Here is a 23,417-nt window from a genome sequence, read left to right as displayed (position 1 = left end):
TGATGAGTTCCTTCAATTTGACGAAATATTCAAGATAGACTGTCAGGACCAGTCCTGTGACTAAGAAATGTCTATCAAGTGAACTTGAATGTCAAAAGTTGAAAATGGTCCCTGGTCGGAGTTTTCTATAAAGATGGACGCATAGAAAACGTTAGACGACTAGAATGCAAGATGACTAGTAGTTCTGTTTCTTGAACTATGTGAACTTGGCAATGTCGTAATCATTTGCATAGATACATACTTTGGGAAGACTAGTATCGGACAGACCTATGAACTTTACTGTAAGAGATGAAAATCTGTCATAAGTAAATTTCATTAAAATTATTAGACACTAATCTTCAATACCTGAGTGATTTGAGATTACTTGTTTGAGAACTGCTTACTTTGATGTTGTCAACCGTCGCACCGTAAAAGGAGGCTATAAAGGCAACGCTCAGGTAATCACCTATCAAACAAAGTTTAAGCTCAAGATCGCAAGATTGGGATTGTCCTCCTATAAATCGGGATGAGATGCTGAAAAGTTGTACAAGGCCACTCGGAGAGCTAGAAACTGTAAAATGCATGGTCTTGCTCAGATGAATCATAGGCTATGATTATCTGTTTATTTAATCAGTTGAACTCTGAAACTGAGAAACACCTCTGGACATAATAAGGATGACAACTCTTACCTTATGTTCAAGAGCAAGCATCGAGCGACAAAGGAATTGGGAAATGCACACTTGTCCCTAAGGACAAGTGGGACACTGAAGGAAATAATTCCCTTGGTCCAAATATGCATTTAATGTTAAGTCTAATTAATGCGGTTCAGTATTAATCAACAAGTTAATAATTCAGTGAGATCAAGTGAGCTGAATGCCTAGCTAGAGGCCGCTTCAGCTCAAGTGAAATTAATGATATTAATCAAGAGCTTACTCTTGACTGAACCCGTAGCGTCACACAAATAGTATGTAAATGGATCAAGTATTTAATGGCATTAAATACTCCATCTATGGATATTCAGAATCAACGGATCTTGGTTTCAGTGGGAGCTGAGATCGTCAAAGGCAAGTAAATGAATACTCCGGAAACGATGATATTGCCGGAAACGGAAATATGGATCGTATCGGAAATATAAATATTATCCAAGACGTAGATGTTGCCGGAAACGGAAACATGGTACGTATCGGAAAATATTATTGGAAATGGAAATATTGCCGGAATCGGAAATATTGCCGGAAACGGAAATATTGTCAGAATCGGAAATATTATCGGGATCGGAAAATAATTCCGGAAACGGAAATATTAAATATTTGTTCGAAACGGAAATTAATTCCGGAATCGGAAATGTTAAATATTGTCCGTATCGGAAATGAATTCCGGAATCGGGAATTTAATCGGAAGCGTATCGTACGAATTAGCATCGGACGAGACTTGCTAGACGAAGGCCCAGCACGAAGCTAGGCCCTCGCCCAGCAAGCCATACGCATCAAACCACACGCCAAAGCCTCGCCAGGCCCAGCGCAAGGCCAGGCCCAGCAAGGCGCGGTGCGCGCGCGGAGCAAGTGGGTTGCGAAGCAATGGGCTGGGCGTCGTGCAGTTCGTGTGGGTCGCGAGGCATGCGCGCGGGCTGTGCGTTGCTCGTGCTCGTGCTCGTGTGCGTGCTATACGAATCCTAAAGCTATCGGAATTCGTGCTATGATTAAATCCTAATCCTAGAAGATATAAATTAATTAAATAGAGTTCTAAAGGGATTCTAATTAATTAATTTAATATTCTAATAGGATTCTAAATCATTTTCCATGATTCTATAAATATGTGCTTAGGGTCACAAATTTATACGCGAGTTTAATAAGTACTCAAACAATAAAAGCTAGGATTTTTAAGCAGAAAAATCAGCCATATTACTTGCCTATTTAGCCGAAAATAATAGTACCTTAAGGGCGATTCTAGTTGGTCAATCTTAAGGCGGATCCGGACGTGCTGTAGACTATCTACGGAGGGACGACACTTGGAGTCCTAAAGACTTGTTCTTATTCGGTTCGGGCGCAGCTAGGGAGGGCACGCTACAAAGTGTATGTATCCTAGACTAATTATATGATTATGTGCAATTAATATGTATCCTGGCATTAAGGTTTTTCCGCATGATTTATGTTGTTCATATGTATCATAACCTCACACTACTAGCATATCAGAATCTGCTTACTGGAAAGGAAACAGCCACCCTTGCAGAACTGAACAACTACTAGCCACCTTTACGGAACTGAAAAATCCACAGCTAAGATTAAAAGGCAAAAACAAAGTAAATCCATCTCAAAAAACCATACTTCTAGTCGCAAGAAGACTACTTCTACTTCCTTGTTAGATCACAAGAACCGAGGAACACTTGAGCGAAGAAAGAATAGACATTCGACCTTAGTGGTAAGTTTTTTGAGCTGAAAATTGTTATTCCTTGATGTCTGTTAGTTAATTACTTGTCACATATATGAATAACATGAGGTGGCAGGCAGGATCTATTTAATTTTCATGAGAAACGCTCAATCATTACTGCAAAATTTTGTATATGCCACTCAATTTTCATTCCCCCTACTCCACCTAGATGAGAAAAGTAAAAAGATAGAAAAGAAGAGTGGAAATAATGAAGCCAGGTCCATGTATTCCCCACATTCTTCCTCAAGCAGTATCTTCAACATAAGGCAAGGAATTACAGCTAATCCAACACTTCCAGTAGAACCCCCAACTCTTATGCAAACGAAACCTCAACTCATAAGGAATGTGTAGTATAAACTAGAGAGTACATGTTAGTATAATGTTAGGATTAATAATAGCTTAATAATATTATGTCCAGATGTTATAGCTGACACAATAACTCATAAGGAATGACTCAAATGAGAAGGGATCTTAAAATGAGAAGAATGAGAAGCAATCTTGTACATTCGTTGTGATTATATCTAACGAAGGTAAGACTCTACCTAGCGCTATTAGTAATGGCAAAATCGTAAATATAGCCAATATTTATTTTTCCAAACTGATTCCCGGTTATCTCTCCTCCTGCATCATTCTCAGTAGCTCATTTTCTCTCTCCTCCATTTTCCTTCTCCTTCGTGGTTCTCTCTCTTCACCGCTGTCGTCTCCTCACCTGCACCAACCACCGCGCCGCCACCATCTCCCACGCTGCCACCATCTCCCACGCTTCCATCATCCACACGTCGTCTCCTGTACTGCAATTTGTGAGATTTCTTTTATTTTATTTTCTCATTTCCTGCGATTCAGCGAGCATCTTCATCCCCCCAATTTTGGAGATATATTGTCCAGTTGCTTTGATTTATCTTTGATTTTCCATGTTAGGTATTTGATTTTGATTATTTTTGTTTTTCGATTGAAGTTTTGTCCTGATTCGTTTTTTTCTTCTGATTTTTTGATTGAGGTTTATGAATTAGGGTTTTATTTTCTTCGAATTAACATATTTTGATTATTTGTTTGTTATTATGCTAATCAATCTTTGTGATAATGCAAATAAGGTGAAAGAAAAGAAGACATTAAGTTCAATTTTTTAACTCCCATGTTTGTTTTCTGTTTGCAAGTTGCAATTTCTGCGACTTGGCTATTTTGTGCCGTAATTCCCGCGCTTTTGGTATGTATACTCCATCTTACATTGTGTGTTTTTAATTGGTATTGATGTCCATCTGTCCTTAACTAATTTTAATTCGTATCCATTGATACTACTAGCAAGGATGGGAGTTTTGAGGTGACTATGTTTGTGATTTGTGATTTGTGAATAACGTTCTTCTATATAGATTGATGGGAGCGAGTTTTGGGATAGAACTGAGATCATAATTCTGCTCATTTGCTCATTTATTTTGCTCATTTGCATAAATTTTGTTTTGTTTTGCTCATTTGCATAAATGAGTAAATTCATTTTTGCTCTTTGCATAAATAAACATCATTTGTAATGCACGTAATATATGTATATAAATGTATATTATCATAGTTCCAACTTATAATCGACTTGGTATAACTTGTAGAATTTGTTGATCCGGACTACGGATGTCAGAGTCTAATTTGTTGATCTATTGCCTTATTATGGTTTAACCGTCTTAATCTAGTGTATAGGTTTAAGTTCAAGAAACACCCAGGATGTGGAAAATACTGTCCTATCCTAGTTATGATAGATTAGATGCAGTATATTCTACAGATAACAAGGATTTAATGCAGTCTATCTATCAACAGGAAGATGTATAGCCTGTCTCCCTGCAAACTCCCTTCTCTCATGTTGGCATTTCATTGAATTCCAAAGCTCGAGCAGCAAATTGGGCAAGTTGAGCGTGCTTCATGAATGTGGAAGAGCTGCTACAACCAGGAGTGGAATGCAATTCACTTAAGGCTGGTTTATTGAGGTGGGTTTAATGTTTGTTGTTATTTCTCTGAACAAAAAAATAATACTAACTGGTTTCTGTTATAACTTAAAAGCAGAACATGGGTTTTCCTAGGTTCTGCAAATCTACTGGCCTAAGTACCCTATCAAATCAACTTCACCAATTTATAAAAGCACCTCTCTTCTTTGAGTTGGTAATTATCTTTGAATTACTACTTGCAGTTAAGCTTGGTATTGGGGGTTTCAACGTTGGTGCTGCAATCTCTCCGTATTCTATGATATGCCAAGTTTAGGCGATACAGGAACAGGAGCTCTTATCCTATCAATCTGAGCGTAGTAGTGGGACTCAGTGGATGGCTTCCATGTTCAAGGTTTGTGTAATTTATTAATATGGTCACGTGCAGTATATTTGGTTTCATCAAAATCTGTACTTACAAAGTGGGAACCTTTTACATCAAAAGCTTAATGAATGATATAGCTATATCCAAATTCATTGGATTTTTAGAAATGATCAGTTTATCAGGCTTAGCTCGACTGAACATGTAAATCAACTTGAGCTCGAGTAGCTCAAGGACAAATAACTACTCTGGTTAGCTTAGAGCTGAATTATTTACAATCTAGCCTGTATCTATCGGTACACCTAAATCAATTGAGTGAAAGTTTTTGTGATTTCACACACTTAATTTCCTCACGTGTACTAATGTCGCAGTAAGGAGGCAACATACCGAGTGGAAGGCAAATGTTGCAGAGGCTATGTCTGTCACTGTGTGGTTAGGAATGCAAAGCTAGGAAGCTTCAAACACTTGCATAACAAGTCTAAATTAGTTTGTAAGTGCTCACAAGTAATGAATACTCCATATACTTGTGTATATTAGAACATGTTTAACATCTTTACTCTATTAGTTCAAGTGATGCCTATTAGCTCAAGTTTTCGAATAATTTTGATTTACTCTTTTTTGGTTTTTTTGCTTTACTTTTGTTGATTCTATTTAAATACACTAGCCTACTAGCTCAATAGGTAGAGCATTGTGCAAATGCACAAAAGATGTGGGTTTGAATCCCACGTAGGTTAATCTTCACTTTTTGCTCATTTTTTATAGTTTACACAAATGAGGAAATACTTTTGCTCATTTTTAAAATTTTAAAGTTCGGATTTGCAAATATTGAAAACTTTTGCTCATCGTGTCTAAATGAGCAAATAAATTTGCTCATATTTTATAGTTTACACAAATGAGCAAATATTTTTGCTCATTTTAAAAATTTTAAAGTTCGTGTTTGTTAATTAATGTTCAAAACTTTTGCTCATTTTTTCTAAATGAGCAAATATTTCAAATCCCATCCCACATTACCTTCCAGCTCAGGGATCGATCAATCTGACCACCGACATATGAGGCAAGGCCAGAGTCATTTGCCTGCATGATAATAGCAAATAGATTATATACAGTTGACATAATAACATAAGAGTTCTTTGGTTAGCAGGCATATTATTAAATTAAATCGAGTTAGCAGGCATATTATTAAATTAAATCGAGTTACACCTAAGTTCGCAAGCTTTGGGGGAACGTGTTCATACAAATACGTTCTGAATTGACATCGGTTTCCCATCTAGCAATAGAATGAGCCGCGGTATTGCCCGCTCTCCTAACATGAACACACATAAAAAGACTAAAATTAGAACTAAATCTATGGATGTCATCATATAGCAAGAAAATTGGTGTTGCACCCTCCTGTTTTTCTTGTATGGATCTGACAACATTTATCGTGTCGCATTCCAGGATCACATTCTCATATCCCAGCCTCCTAGCCACCTCAAGGCCGTATCTTGCAGCTCCCGCTTCTGCTAGCATTGGAGTCCAGTTCACTGCGATCCTTTTAACTGCCGCAAGGAGAAGCTTACCTTCCTCATCTCTTATCATAACTCCAAACTCACACCATTTCCAGTTGAGACATGTGCATCTACATTCACCTTCACACTATTGTTTGGGGGCAGGACCCAAGACGATGCAGAAGGGAAGTGAAACGATAGTACCCCCGTACTAACCTTCTCATTGTACACCTCATAATCATTACTGAGGGACACGAAGCCAACAACCACCATAACAGGTTCCACAGTGGTTTGGCTCTCAAATACACTCTTGTTACGACAGAACTAGGACGCCCACACAAGAGAGGCGAACACACGGAGCTGAACTCTATCCACCTTCCCAGCCACCCACATGAAGCAGTCAGCAAAACTATAGCTAGAAGCCCCCACAAGCAACCTTATAAACTCACTTTGTGCCCCAATTGTCACAGCATGTTTACAGTAGAAGATGGCATGCATTAGAGTTTCCTGTGCAGCTCTACACACTGGACAAGAACTACTGTCACAGTACGTGACATTCATGAAGGGTGTCCATCACACCGAGGCTTCCTGGAAAACATGAGGAAGTACTCTACAAAGCATTCATGTCATGTCACTATACCAACTGAACAACTATGAAAATGAACGCGTGGTCTCTCGCAACAAGGAACTGAAACTTCAATCTCAACCACCAGCGATCAGAAGGGACATTTGCTCGCAATAAGAACCTTGAGACTTTATCCGTTATTATAACATTAAAAGTTAAAACCTTTCTAGTTACAACAATGAAACAAATGAGCAAATTTAAAAGTTCGGGTTTGTTAATATTCAAAACTTGCTCATTGTTTCTAAATGAGCAAATATTTTAAAATCTCAAATTACTTAACATTAAAAAAATAGCTCATTTTTTATATTTTACACAAATGAGCAAATATTTTTGCTCATTTTTAAAATTTTAAAGTTCGGGTTTGTTAATATTCAAAACTTTTGCTCATTTTGTCTAAATGAGCAAAAATTTAGATTTCTAAAAATTTGCTCGTTTTTTATGGTTTATACAAAATGAGCAAATATTTTTACTCATTTATAAAATTTTAAAGTTCGGGTTTGTTAATATTCAAAACTTTTGCTCATTTTGTCTAAATGAGCAAATATTTTAAAATCTTAGAGTACTTAACATTCAAAAAAATTGCTCATTTTTTATAGTTTATACAAATGAGCAAATATTTTTGCTCATTTTATATAGTTTACACAACTGAGCAAATATTTTTGCTCATTTTAAAATTTTAAAATTCGGGTTTGTTAATTTTCAAAACTTTTACTCATTGTGTCAAATCAGCAAATCTTTTTAAATCCCATATTACTTAACATTCAAAAAAATTGCTCATTTTTTATATTTTACACAAATGAGCAGATATTTTTGTTCATTTCTTATATTTTACACAAATGAGCAAATATTTTTGCTCATTTTTATAGTTTACATAAATGAGCAAATACTTTTGCTCATTTTTTAAAATTTTAAAGTTCAGATTTGTTGATATTGAAAACTTTTGCTCATCGTGTCTAAATGAGCAAATAAATTTCCTCATTTTATATAGTTTACACAAATGAGCAAATACTTTTGCTCATTTTTAAAATTTTAAAGTTCGAATTTGTTAATATTGAAAACTTTTGCTCATCATATCTAAATGAGCAAATAAATTTGCTCATTTTTTATAGTTTACACAAATGAGCAACTACTTTTGCTCATTTTTTAAAATTTAAAGTTCAGATTTGTTAATATTGAAAACTTTTTCTCATCATGTCAAAATGAGCAAAATTTGCTCATTTTATATAGTTTACACAAATGAACAAATACTTTTGCTCATTTTAAAAAATTTAAAGTTCGAATGTGTTAATATTGAAAACTTTTGCTCATCGTGTCTAAATAAGCAAATAAATTTGCTCATTTTTATAGTTTACACAAATGAGCAAATTCTTTTGTTAATATTGAAAACTTTTGCTCATCGTTTCTAAATGAGCAAATAAATTTGCTCATTTTTTATAGTTTACATAAATGAGCAAATGCTTTTGCTCATTTTTTATTGTTTGCATAAATGAGCAAATATTTTTGCTCATTTTTATAGTTTACACAAATGAGCAAATATTTTTGCTCATTTTTATAGTTTACACAAATGAGCAAATATTTTTGCTCATTTTTTATAGTTTACATAAATGAGCAAATGTTTTTGCTCATTTTTTATAGTTTGCATAAATGAGCAAATATTTTTGCTCATTTTTATAGTTTACACAAATGAGCAAATATTTTTGCTCATTTTTTATAGTTTGCATAAATGAGCAAATTTTTTGCTCACTTTTTAAATTTTAAAGTTCATGTTTGTTAATTTTTAAAAAAATTACTCATTGTGGCTAAATGAGCAAATATTTTAAAATCTCAAATTACTTAACATTCAAAAAAAGTGCTCATTATTTATAATTTTATACAAATGAGCAAAAAAAATTACTTTGTAAACAAAGAGTTGCCTATGTAAGATTCGAACCTACATCATTGTGCAATCACACAAAGCTCTACCAATTGAGCTAATAGGCATTACTAATACTTGACTATAAAAACGAATAAAGACAACTCGGAATGAGCATGACCAATCCCAAAAGAATTTTAGAGACAAAGGGCACTATACCATAGCGTTTTCATCTGAGGTTATAAAACTAACTACTTAGTAGGAATCTGTCGGGTTGTCGGAGAAGGCAATTATTTTCATAATGGTAATTTGCAGCACCAACAACAATCTTCATCACAAGCTAGTCGTACAACCATTTGTCACATATGTATGTTTGTGTAATGATAATCTGACTTCTACATGCCATTTTCTGGCAGCTGTAAATTTCTTGTTAAATGATCAAACTGTTTAACATTATCCACTCCAATTAAGCATCTTGGCCACAGAATTTGTCTTGATTATAAAGTAATTCAATCAACTTTTTTAATAAAAATCTAAGCTCTTTTGTTTTTCAGCTGCAAATCTACAATCCTAGGATTCCTAGCAGACCAGTATCACTTCCTTTCTATGTCCAATGTCTAAAGCATACCGAAAACAATTTTTTTTTATTTTTTTCTTACTCTTCACATCATTTTCCTTTTCTGACCAGGAAGATAAGCTTATTTATCATGGTTTTACAGAAGCAGGCCTTCATCTTGACGGGCTTGCACATATCCATCCTAACGGCCTACTGCAACTGACCAACACCACACAGCTGCAAAAAGGTCATGCTTTCTATAAACCCTGTAATATCACCTAGAATTAATGCATAATCTCTGAAAGAAAGTAGCTTGCAGTTGGAAGCTATCTGTAAACGTAGTTTATCATCTTATTGTTAGATAAATTAGTTGGCATTCCACCTTAAAAAGAAGAGGTTGCAAGTAAACATAGGATCAAGCTAAGAACCACCACTCCCTATTTCCTAAACCAAACCTATGCATTCAGGGAATCACTTTACAATGAATTCAACGAACGTGGTATTTTCACTAGCATCCAGTACAGGCATCAGAGTTCCAACGATATATTTGTGGAATTGTGGGCAGACCACTCACTAGACACAGAGTCATCCATTTTTGTTTCATATCAAGTTATCTTTACTATAAGAAAGCACGGCACATCAAAATTCATGTAACAAGGTCTTGCAGCCCTACCCACCAACAGCATAATATAATGTTTCTTTTAAGACTACTCAATCAAAGAAATCACCTGAATTTCAATGAAGAACCTAATCCCACAAAATCAAAAGAAACCCCAATTTCGAGCAAATTATCAATCGAAAATATCAATAGAAACACGAATAAGAGAAATAAGACATTAATCGAGAACCTAATTGAACAAAAATCAAATTGAAGAACAGAAAAATTGAAGAACACCAACAAAATAATCAGAACAACTACGGACTAATTGAATGAAGAGAGAAAAATTAGGAAAATCAAAAAAATAAAAAACATACCTGGAGAATTGGAAAAAGATCGCAAAGAAGCTAAAGAGATATGCGAGAATAATCGAGTAAGTTGAAGAAGATGAGCAATTGATTAAATTTCGTCCGCCATGGAAGAGTAGGTCGCAATCGAGTAAGTTGAAGGGAGGGAGAATGGCGTTTTAATTTTTCTAATTTTCTGGGTTCAGTTTGTCGTTCTTTTTTTCATTTTAACGCGCTAATCTGGCCATCCGATCTAATTTATTCGGACGGTTTAGATTGCTTCTCATTCTTCTCATTTTAGTGATCTTCTCATTGGATATATATATATATATATATATATATATATATATTTATAATAATAATAATAATAATAATAATATATATATTGGGTATAATTAATTAGGAGGGGATATAATGTAAATCATACCTATATGTAAATCAGTAAAGACTATCATATTCCAAAAATTCACACCATAAATTATCGCGTCGATCAATATGGATAACTTGCAAATGCAAACCCCTTAAAGGTTAGTCTCAATGGTCCTCTTTTTCCTTCCCCTGCCTCTGACTCTCTGAGATCCCTTCTGTTCATGTTCACTTGCTCTTTAATGTTTTCAATTTTTTTTTAATTTCACGGCCAAGACAAGTTAGATGAGAATCTGAGATATACATGGTTTTATTGGAACACCTAGTAAAAATGATTAACATAGTAGGATAACATTGACCAAATTCCTTCCACATTATATGGATTAATTAACTGGAAATAAATCTTCTACTCAAAAAAAGGAAGAATTATTAGAAAATGGAATTGATCGAAAAGATGTGATTACCTTACAAGTCGTACCAAAAAGGACTTTGTGCGGTAAGATTTTACACTGAAACTAGAACTTTGAATCTCCTTATACATATAGTAGTTATATTCTAAGATAATGGGCTGGAAAGTACGAGAAGATTGGTCTAACATGCAAATCAGTAGCCATTATAGTATTCTGCCCAAGTAAATCAATTAATTTAAGCAATTCATTGAATACTTGTAAACTATATCAAGATATTCTAGTAAATATCATGACATTATTTGTTGTTAGCACTTTTAATGAAAAACTCATGTGTCAAGAAGATGGATTTACAATCCAATTTGGTTTCCATCTCTTTGACCTTTTCAGTATCGTATACTTACAGGAAAGCAATGTGATTTGACTGAATTTAGAGAAAAAAAATACATTGAGCAGGAACAATTAATATCCCTTAAATTCAAGACATTCTAATTGTAATGATGTAACTAAGTCAGACAAAATTGAACGAGAAATCCAATTAGGCTTCTAATTAGTGAAATTACAACAGAATGCCAAAAGCAGGTACAAGTAAATCATACAGGAATTGGTTCCAAACTCCTAAAACTTCACAGATTCCATTTTGAAGAAATAGGAAATCTAAGATTCGGTTTCTTCTTGCTTCTATACTAAATCATTGATCTAAAATATGTACAAAATAAAAGCATAGGATGAGAAATTTGTATGGAGTTAATCATTAGCCTAAACAAATATCTTAAAAATATCAAATCACTCAGCTCATGGCCGCCGTAGCCAACTTCAATTTGACTTGTATTATTTCAAGGGATTTTCAACCCATTGGAAATGTTTGGAATTTTGAATTTGAGAGCAATGGAAAGCAAGGATTTGTAGCTCGAAAATGAGTTTGAAGTTTGAATTTGATTCGAAGTTTGAACTTTGAAATGGAAAAGACGCACTTTTGTAAGGCTTTGAATATGGAAAATCCGGCATTTTGCCGCCATGGATTTGAGACATTGAATTTGGGAATTTGAAAGTCCGGCATTATGCCGCCGTGGACTTGGAATTTTGAAGTGTTTGAAAATGAGATTGAATGAGGGAAATTATGCCATCATGGATTTGGAATTGGAAGCTTCGGATATAGGACTTGACATTTGAAGGTTTGGATTTTTTGAACTTCAAACTTGAGGTTTGAAATATGGAATGGAAAAGTCGGCATTACGACGGTATGAATTTGGAACTTGAAACTTTGAGCGTAGGACTTGAAACTCGAAAGATTGACATGGGATTTGAGGTTTGAAAGTTGGAGTTGAAAGTTGGCATTACGCCGGCCATGAGCTTGGACATTTGAACTTGAGGTTTTGAAATTGGAATTGGAAACTTGAGTTTGAGGTTTGAAGACTTGAATGTTTGAACTAGAAAATCCGGCATGACGCCGTTGGATTTGAGTTTTGAACTTGGAATTTGAAACTTTGACTAGAAAATCCGGCATTATGGCGCCGTTGGATTTGAGTTTTGAACTTGGAAATAGAAATTTTGAAAAATCCAGCATTATGACGCCGTTGAATTGAATCTTGACTTGAAACTTGAAACTCGAAATTTGAATCAAAAAATCCGGCATTATGGCGCCGTTGGATTTGGGTTTTGAACTTGGAATTTGAAATTTTGACTTGAAAATCCGGCATTATGACGCCGTTGGATTTGAATTTTGAACTTGAAAATAGAAGTTTTGACTAGAAAATCCGGCATTATGACGCCGTTGGATTGCATTTTGTATTTGAAGTTTGAAACTCGAATTTTGAATTAGAAAATCCGGCATTATGGCGCCGTTGGATTTGGACTTGAAAATTGAGGTTTGGACTAGAAAATTTGGATTGGACTTGAAGCTTGAAATGTGGACTAGAAAATCCGGCATTATGACGCCGTTGGATGGCATTTTGTATTTAAAGTTTGAAATTTGGAGTGGAAAATCCGGCATTATAACGCCGTTGGATTGCATTTTGAATTTGGAATTTGGAATTTGGACTCGAAAATCCGGCATTATGACGCCGTTGGATTGAATTTTGAATTTGGCATTTGTGCGTGAGGCGTGTTTGAGGGTTTTGAATCAAATGGAGTGGCACTCCTAAAAGACCTTAAATCGGAGATTTAGATGCATATGAGGTTTGAATGATGCTTCTAGGGGTTTGGTTTCCTAGTTGGAGGCTAATTGGTTTTGGCAAGCTAGAACTCGAGGTTAGCCATTCACGCGTGTAAAGACGCCCACACAATGAACAAGTAGCACGTTGTCACACTAATCATGAATATGAATGCGACATGCAAAGTTCTCAACCTAAGGTCGGTCTAAGTTTTGTATGATACAAGTGGTCGGCTTTAGGTGTCAAAAGGTACTTGACTAAGAGACGGATCCGGCGACAACTTGCACATCCGCCTAAGGGAGGTGTGTGTCGGCAGACGGCCTCCATACTTGGCATCGGGAATGTCAAGTAAATGCCAAGTTTCGGTAGGCGCGGAAATGGTCTCACACTTTGGTCGGGAACCGTATGGAGAGTCACCATTTCGTTACCCCCGGGGCTAGCCCGAACGTAGAACACATCCGTTTGGGCAAGGTAGAAATTCATTTAGCACAAATATGGTTTTCGAAAAATGCATGAAATGCCTAGAAATTGAAATTGAGATCGTACTTGAATTTTGTATTTGTAAAGCTCGTTTTTCGACATTCGTTCTCGAGGTTTGGGAGCGTCCTTCAAGATTCAAAAATAGACTAACTCCCAACACGAAAAGTTGAGCAAAAGTGGGCGACAAGCCACTGTGAGCCACTGTCCTGGATGCAGGCAGCGGCGTTGGGCGCAGGTGGCTGCGTATGGCGCCAGTGCTGGCATCCAGTACTTAAGCAGATCAGTGGCTTGCTGCTCGAAATCTGCTCGCATTTTCGAAATTGAAATTAGAAAGACTCCCAGTGGAGTCGCCAGAATTGTTGGGGTATTTTTTTTGTAATGCAATTCCCTACAAGGGGGGTGGTTTTTAGAAACCATCGTATTTTTGTATCTCGAAGGAGTTGCCACCATACATTGTTTAGGGTCTTGTTTGGAAAGACCGTAAATGACTCTATTAGGATAAGACTTGAATCTTCGAAACGGATGGGTGAGATTCGGGCACGGGTAAGAGATTCTTATTCCGCGAGCTTTAGAAATTATTCAAGTACGTAGCACAACATTTTCGAAAAATACCCTAGTTTAGACTATGTGGGTTTGAATTTTAGAGCAAATAGAATCTCTACTTTGTATGGTGGTCACTTTGCTTTAAAGTTAATTTAAGGGAACCTAAGATCGGTTTGTCCAAGAAATTATCTTTGTTAAGCGTGATGTAACCTTGCGTTTTTTTGTATTTAGCATGTATGGTGATGAAATCAATAAAGCAAATAAAGCAACATCACAATAGTAAATAAGTGCGGAATTAGTAAATACAAGACCCCCTAGAGATGGACTAGGGAGTAGGTCCACATTGCCTAGAAGGACTAGGCAAGTAAAGATGCGGAATTGAAAGTGCGATATTGAAATTGCGGAATTGAAAGTGCGATATTGAAATTGCGGAATTGAAAGGTGCATAATTGAATTGCAATATTAAAAGGTGCATAATTGAAAGTGCGATATTGAAATTTGTACTTGGGCACATGAGATTCGAACGCCAAGCGGCTCCTTAAAAATAAGTGCGCCCGACACGAATTCAAAGCCAAAAATCTCAACTTGGGAGAAGTTTCTCATCCCAAAGTATCCTAGATTTTGCATATAGAACTTGAACTTGAAAGTTTGAATCTTGAAATACTGAACTTGAAATACTTGAACTTGAACATGAAATATTGAACTTGTACTTGAAATATTGAAGTTTAAGAGACTTGAATCTCAAAGATCGGGCCTTTTAATGTTGAAAAGGTTAGATCTTTGATGTGCCCTTACTTTGTAAGGATCCTAGTTTAGGGAAGTAGTCATGAGCAACCCTAAACATTGTGGGATCTTGAAATTTGAAAACTTGAACTTGTATATTGAAAAAATGCAGTTTTGAATCTCAAAAGACTAAACCTTTAAAAGTTAGAAAGGTGTCATCTTTGATTACTCCATACTTGAAAGTGATTCTAGTTCAAAGAAGTGATTACAAACAACTTTGAACATCCTTGAATCTTGAAAGTTTGTATTTTTGTATTTTGAAAAGTTTGGATTTTGAAAAGATGTATGATTGTTGCAAGTGACATTTTAAGTAGTAAAAATGCCAACTTGCTAATCATTTTTGAAGTAGGAAAATCAAAGAAACATGATTGAATATGGTGGGATTCGGAATTACCTATTTAGGTTTAGGCAAGAATTCCTTTTAGAGCTCCCAATTTCTTAGAACTTGAAGTTTGTATGTGTTTTTGAAGGGTTTTTTGATTTGGATTTGAGGCATAATTTTTGTATTACGACGTTGTATATTGAATCTCCCTCCCTAAATGGTGGAAATTAGGGGGTATTTATAGGAAAAATGGCTGCAAAACGCCAGCCATTGCCAGCGCAGCACGCAGCTGGCAGCGCTGGGCGCTGGTGACGTGGCGTGGATATGATGCCGCCAAAACAAGGACGCAGGCTCCGTCCTTGATTTGTCTTGTATTGACGTACCTTCGTCAAATAGTACGATACTTGGCACGTAGTGTTTTCTTGGGGGTTAAGACTTGATTTTGCGTCTAAAAATAAGCCGTTTCGGGTTTTGAATTTCGGTTTTACGGGACGAGGCCCGGCTTGCTCGGTTTTGTGGGTCGGCGCCCGAATTTGACTTGCCTTATATGATTTCGAGTGGAAAATGCCTAGTAAAACCAATGGAATGGTCTACTAGATGAGATTGTACTTGGATTTTGAAATTGGTTTTTGAAAATTGTATTTTGTACCGAGTTCTGGAAGGGGAACGGCCTCGGGGATTGGATTTTGGATTTTGTATTTTAGAGATGTTCTTAGCAATTGGGATTTCCGCACGGAGTTGCTCCAACCGCCTAGTAAGGATAATGGTATCGTCATCATCCCAGAGGGGAGACACGATTTAGGTGTCTACACTCCCACTTGCCACACGAACACGAACAAGAACTCCATATGTATTTCCTCTACAATAGTCCACCGACATGTTCAGATCCGCCTTGATTCCAATAGCTTAGATCTTCCACAAGGGTGTTTAGCTTTTTGTGAAATATCGATTTGGAGGCACACAAAGAATTAGGGTTTTATGTGTGTGTAGGGTTTGATGATCATTAGTATGGAAAATGAGTTGAGCTTACTAATGAAATAACCCTTAGGTTATATTACCACCCGGCCAAAATAACAAGACATATGACCGGCCAGCTTGCACGCATGCCCACCAGAACAGCCAACCAAGCAAGCGCACAACCGATGGGTCGTGGGCCGCGCCCAGGCCAGCGAGCGGCGTGCTGCTACTGAGTTGCTGCACAAACCCTTCCCCCCCCCCCCCCACACACACAGCCTCAAAGCCATGGGTGAAGGAAATAATGCCCTTGGTCCAAGTATGCATTCAATGTTAAGTCTAATAAATGCGGTTCAGTATTAATTAACAAGTTAATAATTCAGTGAGATCAAGTGAGCTGAATGCCTGGCTAGAGGCCGCTTCAGTTCAAGTGGAATTAATGATATTAATCCACATCTTACTCTTGACTGAACCCGTAGGGTCACACAAATAGTACGTAAACGGATCAAGTATTTGATGGCATTAAATACTCCATCTATGGATATTCGGAATCGACGGATCTTGGTTCCAGTGGGAGCTGAGATCGTCAAAGGCAAGCAAATGAATACTCCGGAAACGATGATATTGCCGGAAACGGAAATATGGATCGTATCGGAAATATAAATATTATCCAAGTCGTAGATGTTGCCGGAATCAGAAACATGGTACGTATCGGAAAATATTATCGGAAATAGAAATATTGCCGGAATCGGAAATATTGCCGGAAACGGAAATATTGTCTGAATCGGAAATATTATCGGAATCTTAAAATAATTCCGGAAACGGAAATATTAAATATTTGTTCGAAACGGAAATTAATTCCGGAATCGGAAATATTAAATATTGTTCGTATCGGAAATGAATTCCGGAATCGAGAATTTAATCGGAAGCGCATCGTACGAATTAACATCGGACGAGGCCTGCCAGACGAAGGCCCAGCACAAAGCCGGGGCCATCGTCCAGCAAGCCAAGCGCAACAACCACACGCCAAGCATGCGACCAGGCCCAGCGCAAAAGCCAGGCCCAGCCGAAGCTTGGGCGCGCCCGCGGGGCTGCGGCGAGTGGGCTGGCGCTGTGCGTGGGCCGCAAGGCCTGCGTGCGGTGCTAGCGTATTACTCGAAGTGTGTTACTCGAATCCTAAAGCGTATAGAATTCGTTTAATGATTAAATTCCTAATCCTAAAAGATAAATTAATTAAATAAGAGTTCCACTAGGATTCTAATTTAATTAATTCGTATCCTAGTAGGATTCCAATTCTCTTTCCATACCCCTATAAATATGTGGCCTGGGTTCACAATTTATAATAAGTTTTCAAGTATTCAAAAGTGAGTTTTTTGAGAGAAAAATTCAGACACATTCCTTGCTCAAAAGTGCCGAAATCTTTAGTACCTTAAGGGCGATTCTAGTTGGTCAATCTTAAGGCGGATCCGGACGTACTGTGGACTATCTACGGAGGGACGACACTTGGAGTCCTAAAGACTTGTTCTTGTTCGGTTCGGGCGCAGCTAGGGAAGGCACGCAACAAAGAGTATGCATCTAAACTATGCTAAATGATTATGTGTAAATAATATGTTTTCCTGGCTAAATGGTTTTTCCGCATGATATATGAATTGTCATATGTATCATAACCTAACAGTGGTATCACGAGCCTCTTATTATTTTCATAATCTAAATTGCATGAACATGGTTAAATATTACAAATTTGCAAGAATTAAAAGGGGTGATTCATTTTCGTAATTGTTAATTAATTGCAAATTGCGTTTATTTAATTATATGTACGCAGGTTTTCGGCAGTTTCTTCGTTACTCATCCAAATCGAGTGATTTTTGTGTCAATTCCGCATGTAAAAGGCATTCTAAAATTTTGACAAAAATAGTATTTTTCTGCCGAACCCAGAATTCTCAAATTAGAAGCCTAACTATGACTTTTCGAAGGTTTTAGTTTTTCGAATGCAAAATTTCGTAAATTTAAGATGTTAAATTAAATATTTGCGATTCTTGTTGATAAATCTTGAATTTTTGATTGACTTACTGTATATGTTTAACAGGTTTGAATGCCTAGCCTTGTTAATTATGCAATCTAATTTGTAATTATGATTAATTTGTTGAAAATTAGAATAATTTAGAATTAATTTGATTTTCGTAATTAATTATAATTTAATTAGATACCTATGATTAAAAACCACCATAAAAATTGTAAATTTATGATAAATTTTAAATTTTTATGACCTAGGCTTGAATCCATGATAAACGGAAATCAATTGAATAATAAATTTTCGATTTTTCGCCCTAAAATTATGAAATTAATATTATTTATTAATTTGTCATTAATTTTAAATATAATTTTTTTAAATTTTATGCGATTCGTTCATATAACTTGCACGCACAAAGCAATGGACGCTACGTGTTACCCTTAAGGGGTGTTGTATAGTGCGGGCATGTGACGACGAGCAAGGGAGCTCGTCGCCCATGCGGCACGAATGCAATGAGCAAGGCCATGGTGCACGAGCACAAGGCAGCAGCCCTGCCTTATGTCGTGGGCTATGAACAATGGACGAATGGGCATGGGCGAAGGCAAGGCACGGCAGTCGCGTGTGGGCAGCAAGCGAGCTGTGCCACAACGCGCACTGCCTCGCACAAGCGCGCGCAGCCTCGCGCGCAGCGAGCGCAAGCTCGCGTGCCACGAGTGCTGCGCCCAGCGTCGATGCCTCGCGCAGCGAGCGCTGGCTCGCATCAAGCGAGCGCTGGCGAGCGCGCACAGCGAGCGCTGGCGAGCGAACGCAGCGAGCGATGGCTCGCGTGCATCGAGCGCTGGCGCGCGCGCAGCGAGCACAAGCTCGCGTGGAGCCTTGCGAAGGATAGCAGCAGCAGCTATGCGACGCAGCGCATGGGCTGCGCGCACATGGCCAGCGATGGCTGTGTGCGTGTGGCCCATGGGCGTGCGATACGTAAGGTTGTTGCGTTACGATTAGATCGTTTTGAAATTTTAATTTGAAATTTTCAGTTTACGTAATTTTATTTAATTTTAAATTAATAATTTAAATTATTTTCTTGGATTTTAATTTTGAATATTGTAATTATAATAAATTGTATTTATTCTAATTATTTTACTAAAATTAAAATCATGAATTAATTTAAATACGACTGAAATTAAATTAAACTTTTTGGATTCAATTATAAATTTATATAAGCTTTAAATTTTAATTAAATTTGTATGTTTCCGGTTAGACTAGAAATACATTTTTATGTTTAAAATTAGTAAAGCATATGAATTTATTGGTTTAAGTGGGAGCGCTTTTAGTCATAAACTCTTGATTAGGTCTACAAATCCTTAAGGTTAAAACAACTTGATTAGAATTAATAAGGACTGAATAATTGGTAGATAATTGGTGCTCTTGATTAAATGCTGCAAATGTTTACGTGATGCATAATGTGTTTTACTAACCAGCTATGTGGGCCATTCATGATAATGAATGGGTGAATGGTATATATAGTATATGTACTGTTTTGCAGGTTATGAAGTGACTAGTATGACCCAAATAGGATAGAAAATATGGTCTGCGTACCATTAATTTGAATGTAATTGGTCTAAAGTACCAAAGTTGTTTTTCAATTCAAATATGGTCTGCGTACCATCAAATAGTTGTAATTAGTTTTAATTATAGCTTATCCTATTTGAAGAAAATGGTGCCTCCCACGGAGATTTTCAAGACGGACTTTGAAGTTAAAGCTTCAAGATGAAGTCGGGCCATACTAGATCACATTTATCTTATGCATGTTTTAAGTTATTTATTGCTTTTAAATATGTCTTAAAATGCATGAGATCAAAAGCTTGATTATGTTGCATGATTAAGGATTTTAGTTCACTTAAAATCTAACCAACATAGTAAGAGCCTTAAGTTCCAAACTTAAAAATTGAGTTATAAGGTGCCATGCCAAAATATACACTTGCTTGGATATCCTTTACATCAATCTAGTAAAGTTTTCGCTCAGCGAGGTGTTACTTATTGGTCCTAAAGGGGCAAGGTACACAAATAATTGTGAGTACATGTTAGTTTTGGTGAAACTCAACGATATAAGTAAGGAGTCCTTTTATGTCGTGGCAAAATCGATAGGTTTACCTAATAAGTTCTTAGACGTACCTATCAACCAAGAATAGTTTCTAGACTATTAGCAAAAGGCTTTTGCTTACCTAAGATGTTTTAGGATTAAGTCGACAAACTGTGCTTAGTTCTTCAATGATTTTAGGATCTTGGAATCATTTTATTCACACCTGCCGGAACACATAACTTGAATAAAATGCTTAATAAACATTGAATTATGCATGTATGCTAGAATTTAAGTTTATTAAGAGAAACTGTGAATGGTTATTTATTTGTTTATTCTTTTCAATTGTAGTTTTTAATATAGCAAACAACAATCAAAACATCATCATAGGTTCTGAGCTTATGGTCAAGCTGAACCTAGCATATTTTCTTGAATGGGAAGCTAAGATAGCTGAAATAGTCAAACTCAATGGACTTGAGTATGTACTATCACATCCCATGCCAAGCTACTATGCCAGAGACATGACCCCTGAGAGATTTTACGCCTGGGATGCGGATCTCAAAAAGGTTATGAGTCTCATGCTGAACAATATCCCTGATGATTGGGCTAGAAGGTTTGTAGCCTATGAACCTTTTACGCTCATCAAGAATCTGAGGGATATCTGTCGTGGAAGCACGGAGGACAGGGACCTGAACGTCCATGAGTTGATTGAATCAATGTCTGGTCTAAAGGTTAGTTCTCCCAACAGGTGTTATAGGATGGAGGTCCAAGAAACACATGTTCAGCTCCTTCGCACTAAACAGAGGGTAGGCGTCCCACTGAGGTTCCATGTAGATCTTATGCGTTCATACTTTGATCGCCTAAGTCTACTAGGAACACCAATAAGCGAAAGGATGGCAGTCTCTATCTTGCTCAATTCACTACACAGTGGGTTTGGTCGCTTCAAGCAACTATACCTAAGTGAACCAAGAGAAGAAACAGTTGCAGAATTTGTTCACCTTGTCAGAAAGGCTGAAATAATACTGGATTGTGAAGCCAAAGATTTACTCAAGGCTAGAAGGAGACCGTTCAAGAAAGGTGGAAAGTCCAAGGGCAATGCTAAATCAAAGCAGGACAAATCCACATCAAGCTGTCTTTATTGTGATGGAATAGGCCATTACAAAAGAGAATGTCCAAAGCTAAAGGAAGATCAGAAGAACGGAACAGTCGTTCCATCTTCAGGTATTTTCGTTATAGACTGTATACTTGCTAATTCAACTTCTTGGGTATTAGATACAGGTTGTGGCTCACACTTATGTTCCAATCCACAAGGACTAAGAAGAAGTAGAAAGTTAAGCAAGGGTGAAGTCGACCTACGAGTGGGAAATGGAGCACGGATTGCTGCATTAGCTGTAGGAACTTACTATTTGTCGTTGCCCTCCGGGCTAGTTTTGGAACTGGAAGAATGTTTCCATGTTCCAAGTCTTACTAAAAACATCATTTCAGTTTCTTGCTTAGATGCTAAGGGATTTTCCTTTTTAATAAAAGACAATAGTTGTTCGTTTTATTTTAAAGAGATGTTTTATGGATCTGCTAGATTAGTCAATGGACTTTATTTATTAGATCACGACAAACAAGTATATAACATAAATACCAAAAGGGCCAAAAAGGATGATTCAGATCTCACCTATCTGTGGCATTGTCGATTAGGCCATATAAACTTGAAACGCTTAGAAAGACTTCAAAAGGAAGGAATTCTAGAACCATTTGACTTAGAGGATTATGGTAAATGCGAATCATGTTTACTTGGCAAAATGACAAAGCAACCTTTCTCTAAAGTTGGAGAAAGAGCAAATGAACTATTGGGTTTAATCCATACAGATGTATGTGGACCAATGAGTACAAATGCTAGAGGTGGTTTCAGCTACTTTATCACTTTCACTGATGACTTCAGTAGATATGGTTATGTCTACCTAATGAAGCATAAGTCTGAATCCTTTGACAAATTCAAGGAATTTCAGAGTGAAGTAGAGAATTAATTAGGCAAGAAGATTAAGGCACTGCGGTCTGATAGAGGCGGTGAATATCTGAGCTATGAATTTGATGACCATCTGAAAGAATGTGGAATTCTATCAGAATGGACTCCTCCAGGAACACCACAATGGAACGGTGTGTCAGAACGGAGGAACAGAACCTTGCTAGACATGGTCAGGTCAATGATGGGTCAGGCCAAACTTCCATTAGAATTTTGGGGACATGCACTAAATACAGCTACACTCACTATAAATAGAGCTCCGTCTAAAGCTGTCGAAAAGACTCCATACGAATTATGGTTTGGAAAGCCTCCAAATGTGTCTTTTCTTAAGATTTGGGGATGTGAAGTATACGTCAAACGATTAATTTCAGACAAACTTCATCCAAAATCTGACAAATGTATCCTTGTGGGCTATACAAAGGAAACAAAGGGGTATTACTTCTACAATACATCTGAGAACAAGGTGTTTGTTGCTCGAGATGGTGTCTTTTTGGGAAAGATCACATTTCCAAAATGACAAGTGGGAGAAAAGTAGACCTCGAAGAAATTCGAGTCGAACAACAAACTCTAGAGAATGCTCAAGATGACATTCAGGATGAAACTCAGAGATCTTTAGAAGAATCTGGTGAGAATCATGGTCAATCTAGAAATGTTACCCCGCGTAGATCGCAAAGATATAGATCTCAACCGGAAAGGTACTTGGGTATTTTGACGAACGAGAGCTATGACGTTCTATTACTTGAAAGTGATGAACCTGCGACTTACAAACAAGCTATGACGAGCCCTAGCTCCAAGCAATGGCAAGAAGCCATGCAATCTGAATTAGACTCCATGTCTGAAAACCAAGTATGGGATTTGGTCGATTTGCCAGATGGCTACCAAGCCATTGGAAGCAAATGGGTTTTCAAACTGAAAAAAGGACAAGGATGGGAAACTTGAAGTTTTCAAAGCTAGATTGGTTGCAAAAGGTTACATGCAAGTCCACGGTGTGGATTACGATGAAACCTTTTCACCGGTTGCAATGCTAAAGTCTATTCGGATAATGTTAGCAATCGCTGCATATTACGATTACGAAATATGGCAGATGGATGTCAAAACTGCTTTCTTAAATGGCGTTTTAACAGAAACTGTGTTTAAGACACAACCTGAAGGTTTT

The 23,417-nt window shown here is 36.9% G+C and overlaps 2 long non-coding RNA genes across 3 annotated transcripts; one reads left to right on the top strand and one right to left on the bottom strand.

The window, feature by feature from the left end:
- Positions 1–2,856: 2,856 nt before the first annotated feature.
- Positions 2,857–10,353, bottom strand: LOC110802044 (uncharacterized). The gene is made up of 3 exons (XR_002537057.2): positions 10,185–10,353; positions 5,701–5,763; positions 2,857–3,192 (listed from the first exon to the last, which is right to left on the bottom strand). It is a non-coding gene; the product is annotated as an uncharacterized lncRNA (long non-coding RNA).
- Positions 3,067–9,341, top strand: LOC110802043 (uncharacterized). Of its 2 annotated transcripts, XR_002537055.2 has the most exons (5): positions 3,067–3,206; positions 4,207–4,373; positions 4,574–4,722; positions 5,061–5,179; positions 6,127–9,341. It is a non-coding gene; the product is annotated as an uncharacterized lncRNA (long non-coding RNA). The 2 variants fall into 2 exon arrangements; XR_002537054.2 differs by lacking the exon at positions 6,127–9,341 and having other exon boundaries at positions 5,061–5,688.
- Positions 10,354–23,417: the final 13,064 nt, after the last annotated feature.

Source organism: Spinacia oleracea, chromosome 5 (assembly GCF_020520425.1).
Source record: "Spinacia oleracea cultivar Varoflay chromosome 5, BTI_SOV_V1, whole genome shotgun sequence".
NCBI classification, from domain to species: Eukaryota; Viridiplantae; Streptophyta; class Magnoliopsida; order Caryophyllales; family Amaranthaceae; genus Spinacia; species Spinacia oleracea.
Note: the sequence above shows the minus strand (reverse complement) of the source record. Positions and strands in the feature narration are given on the sequence as shown.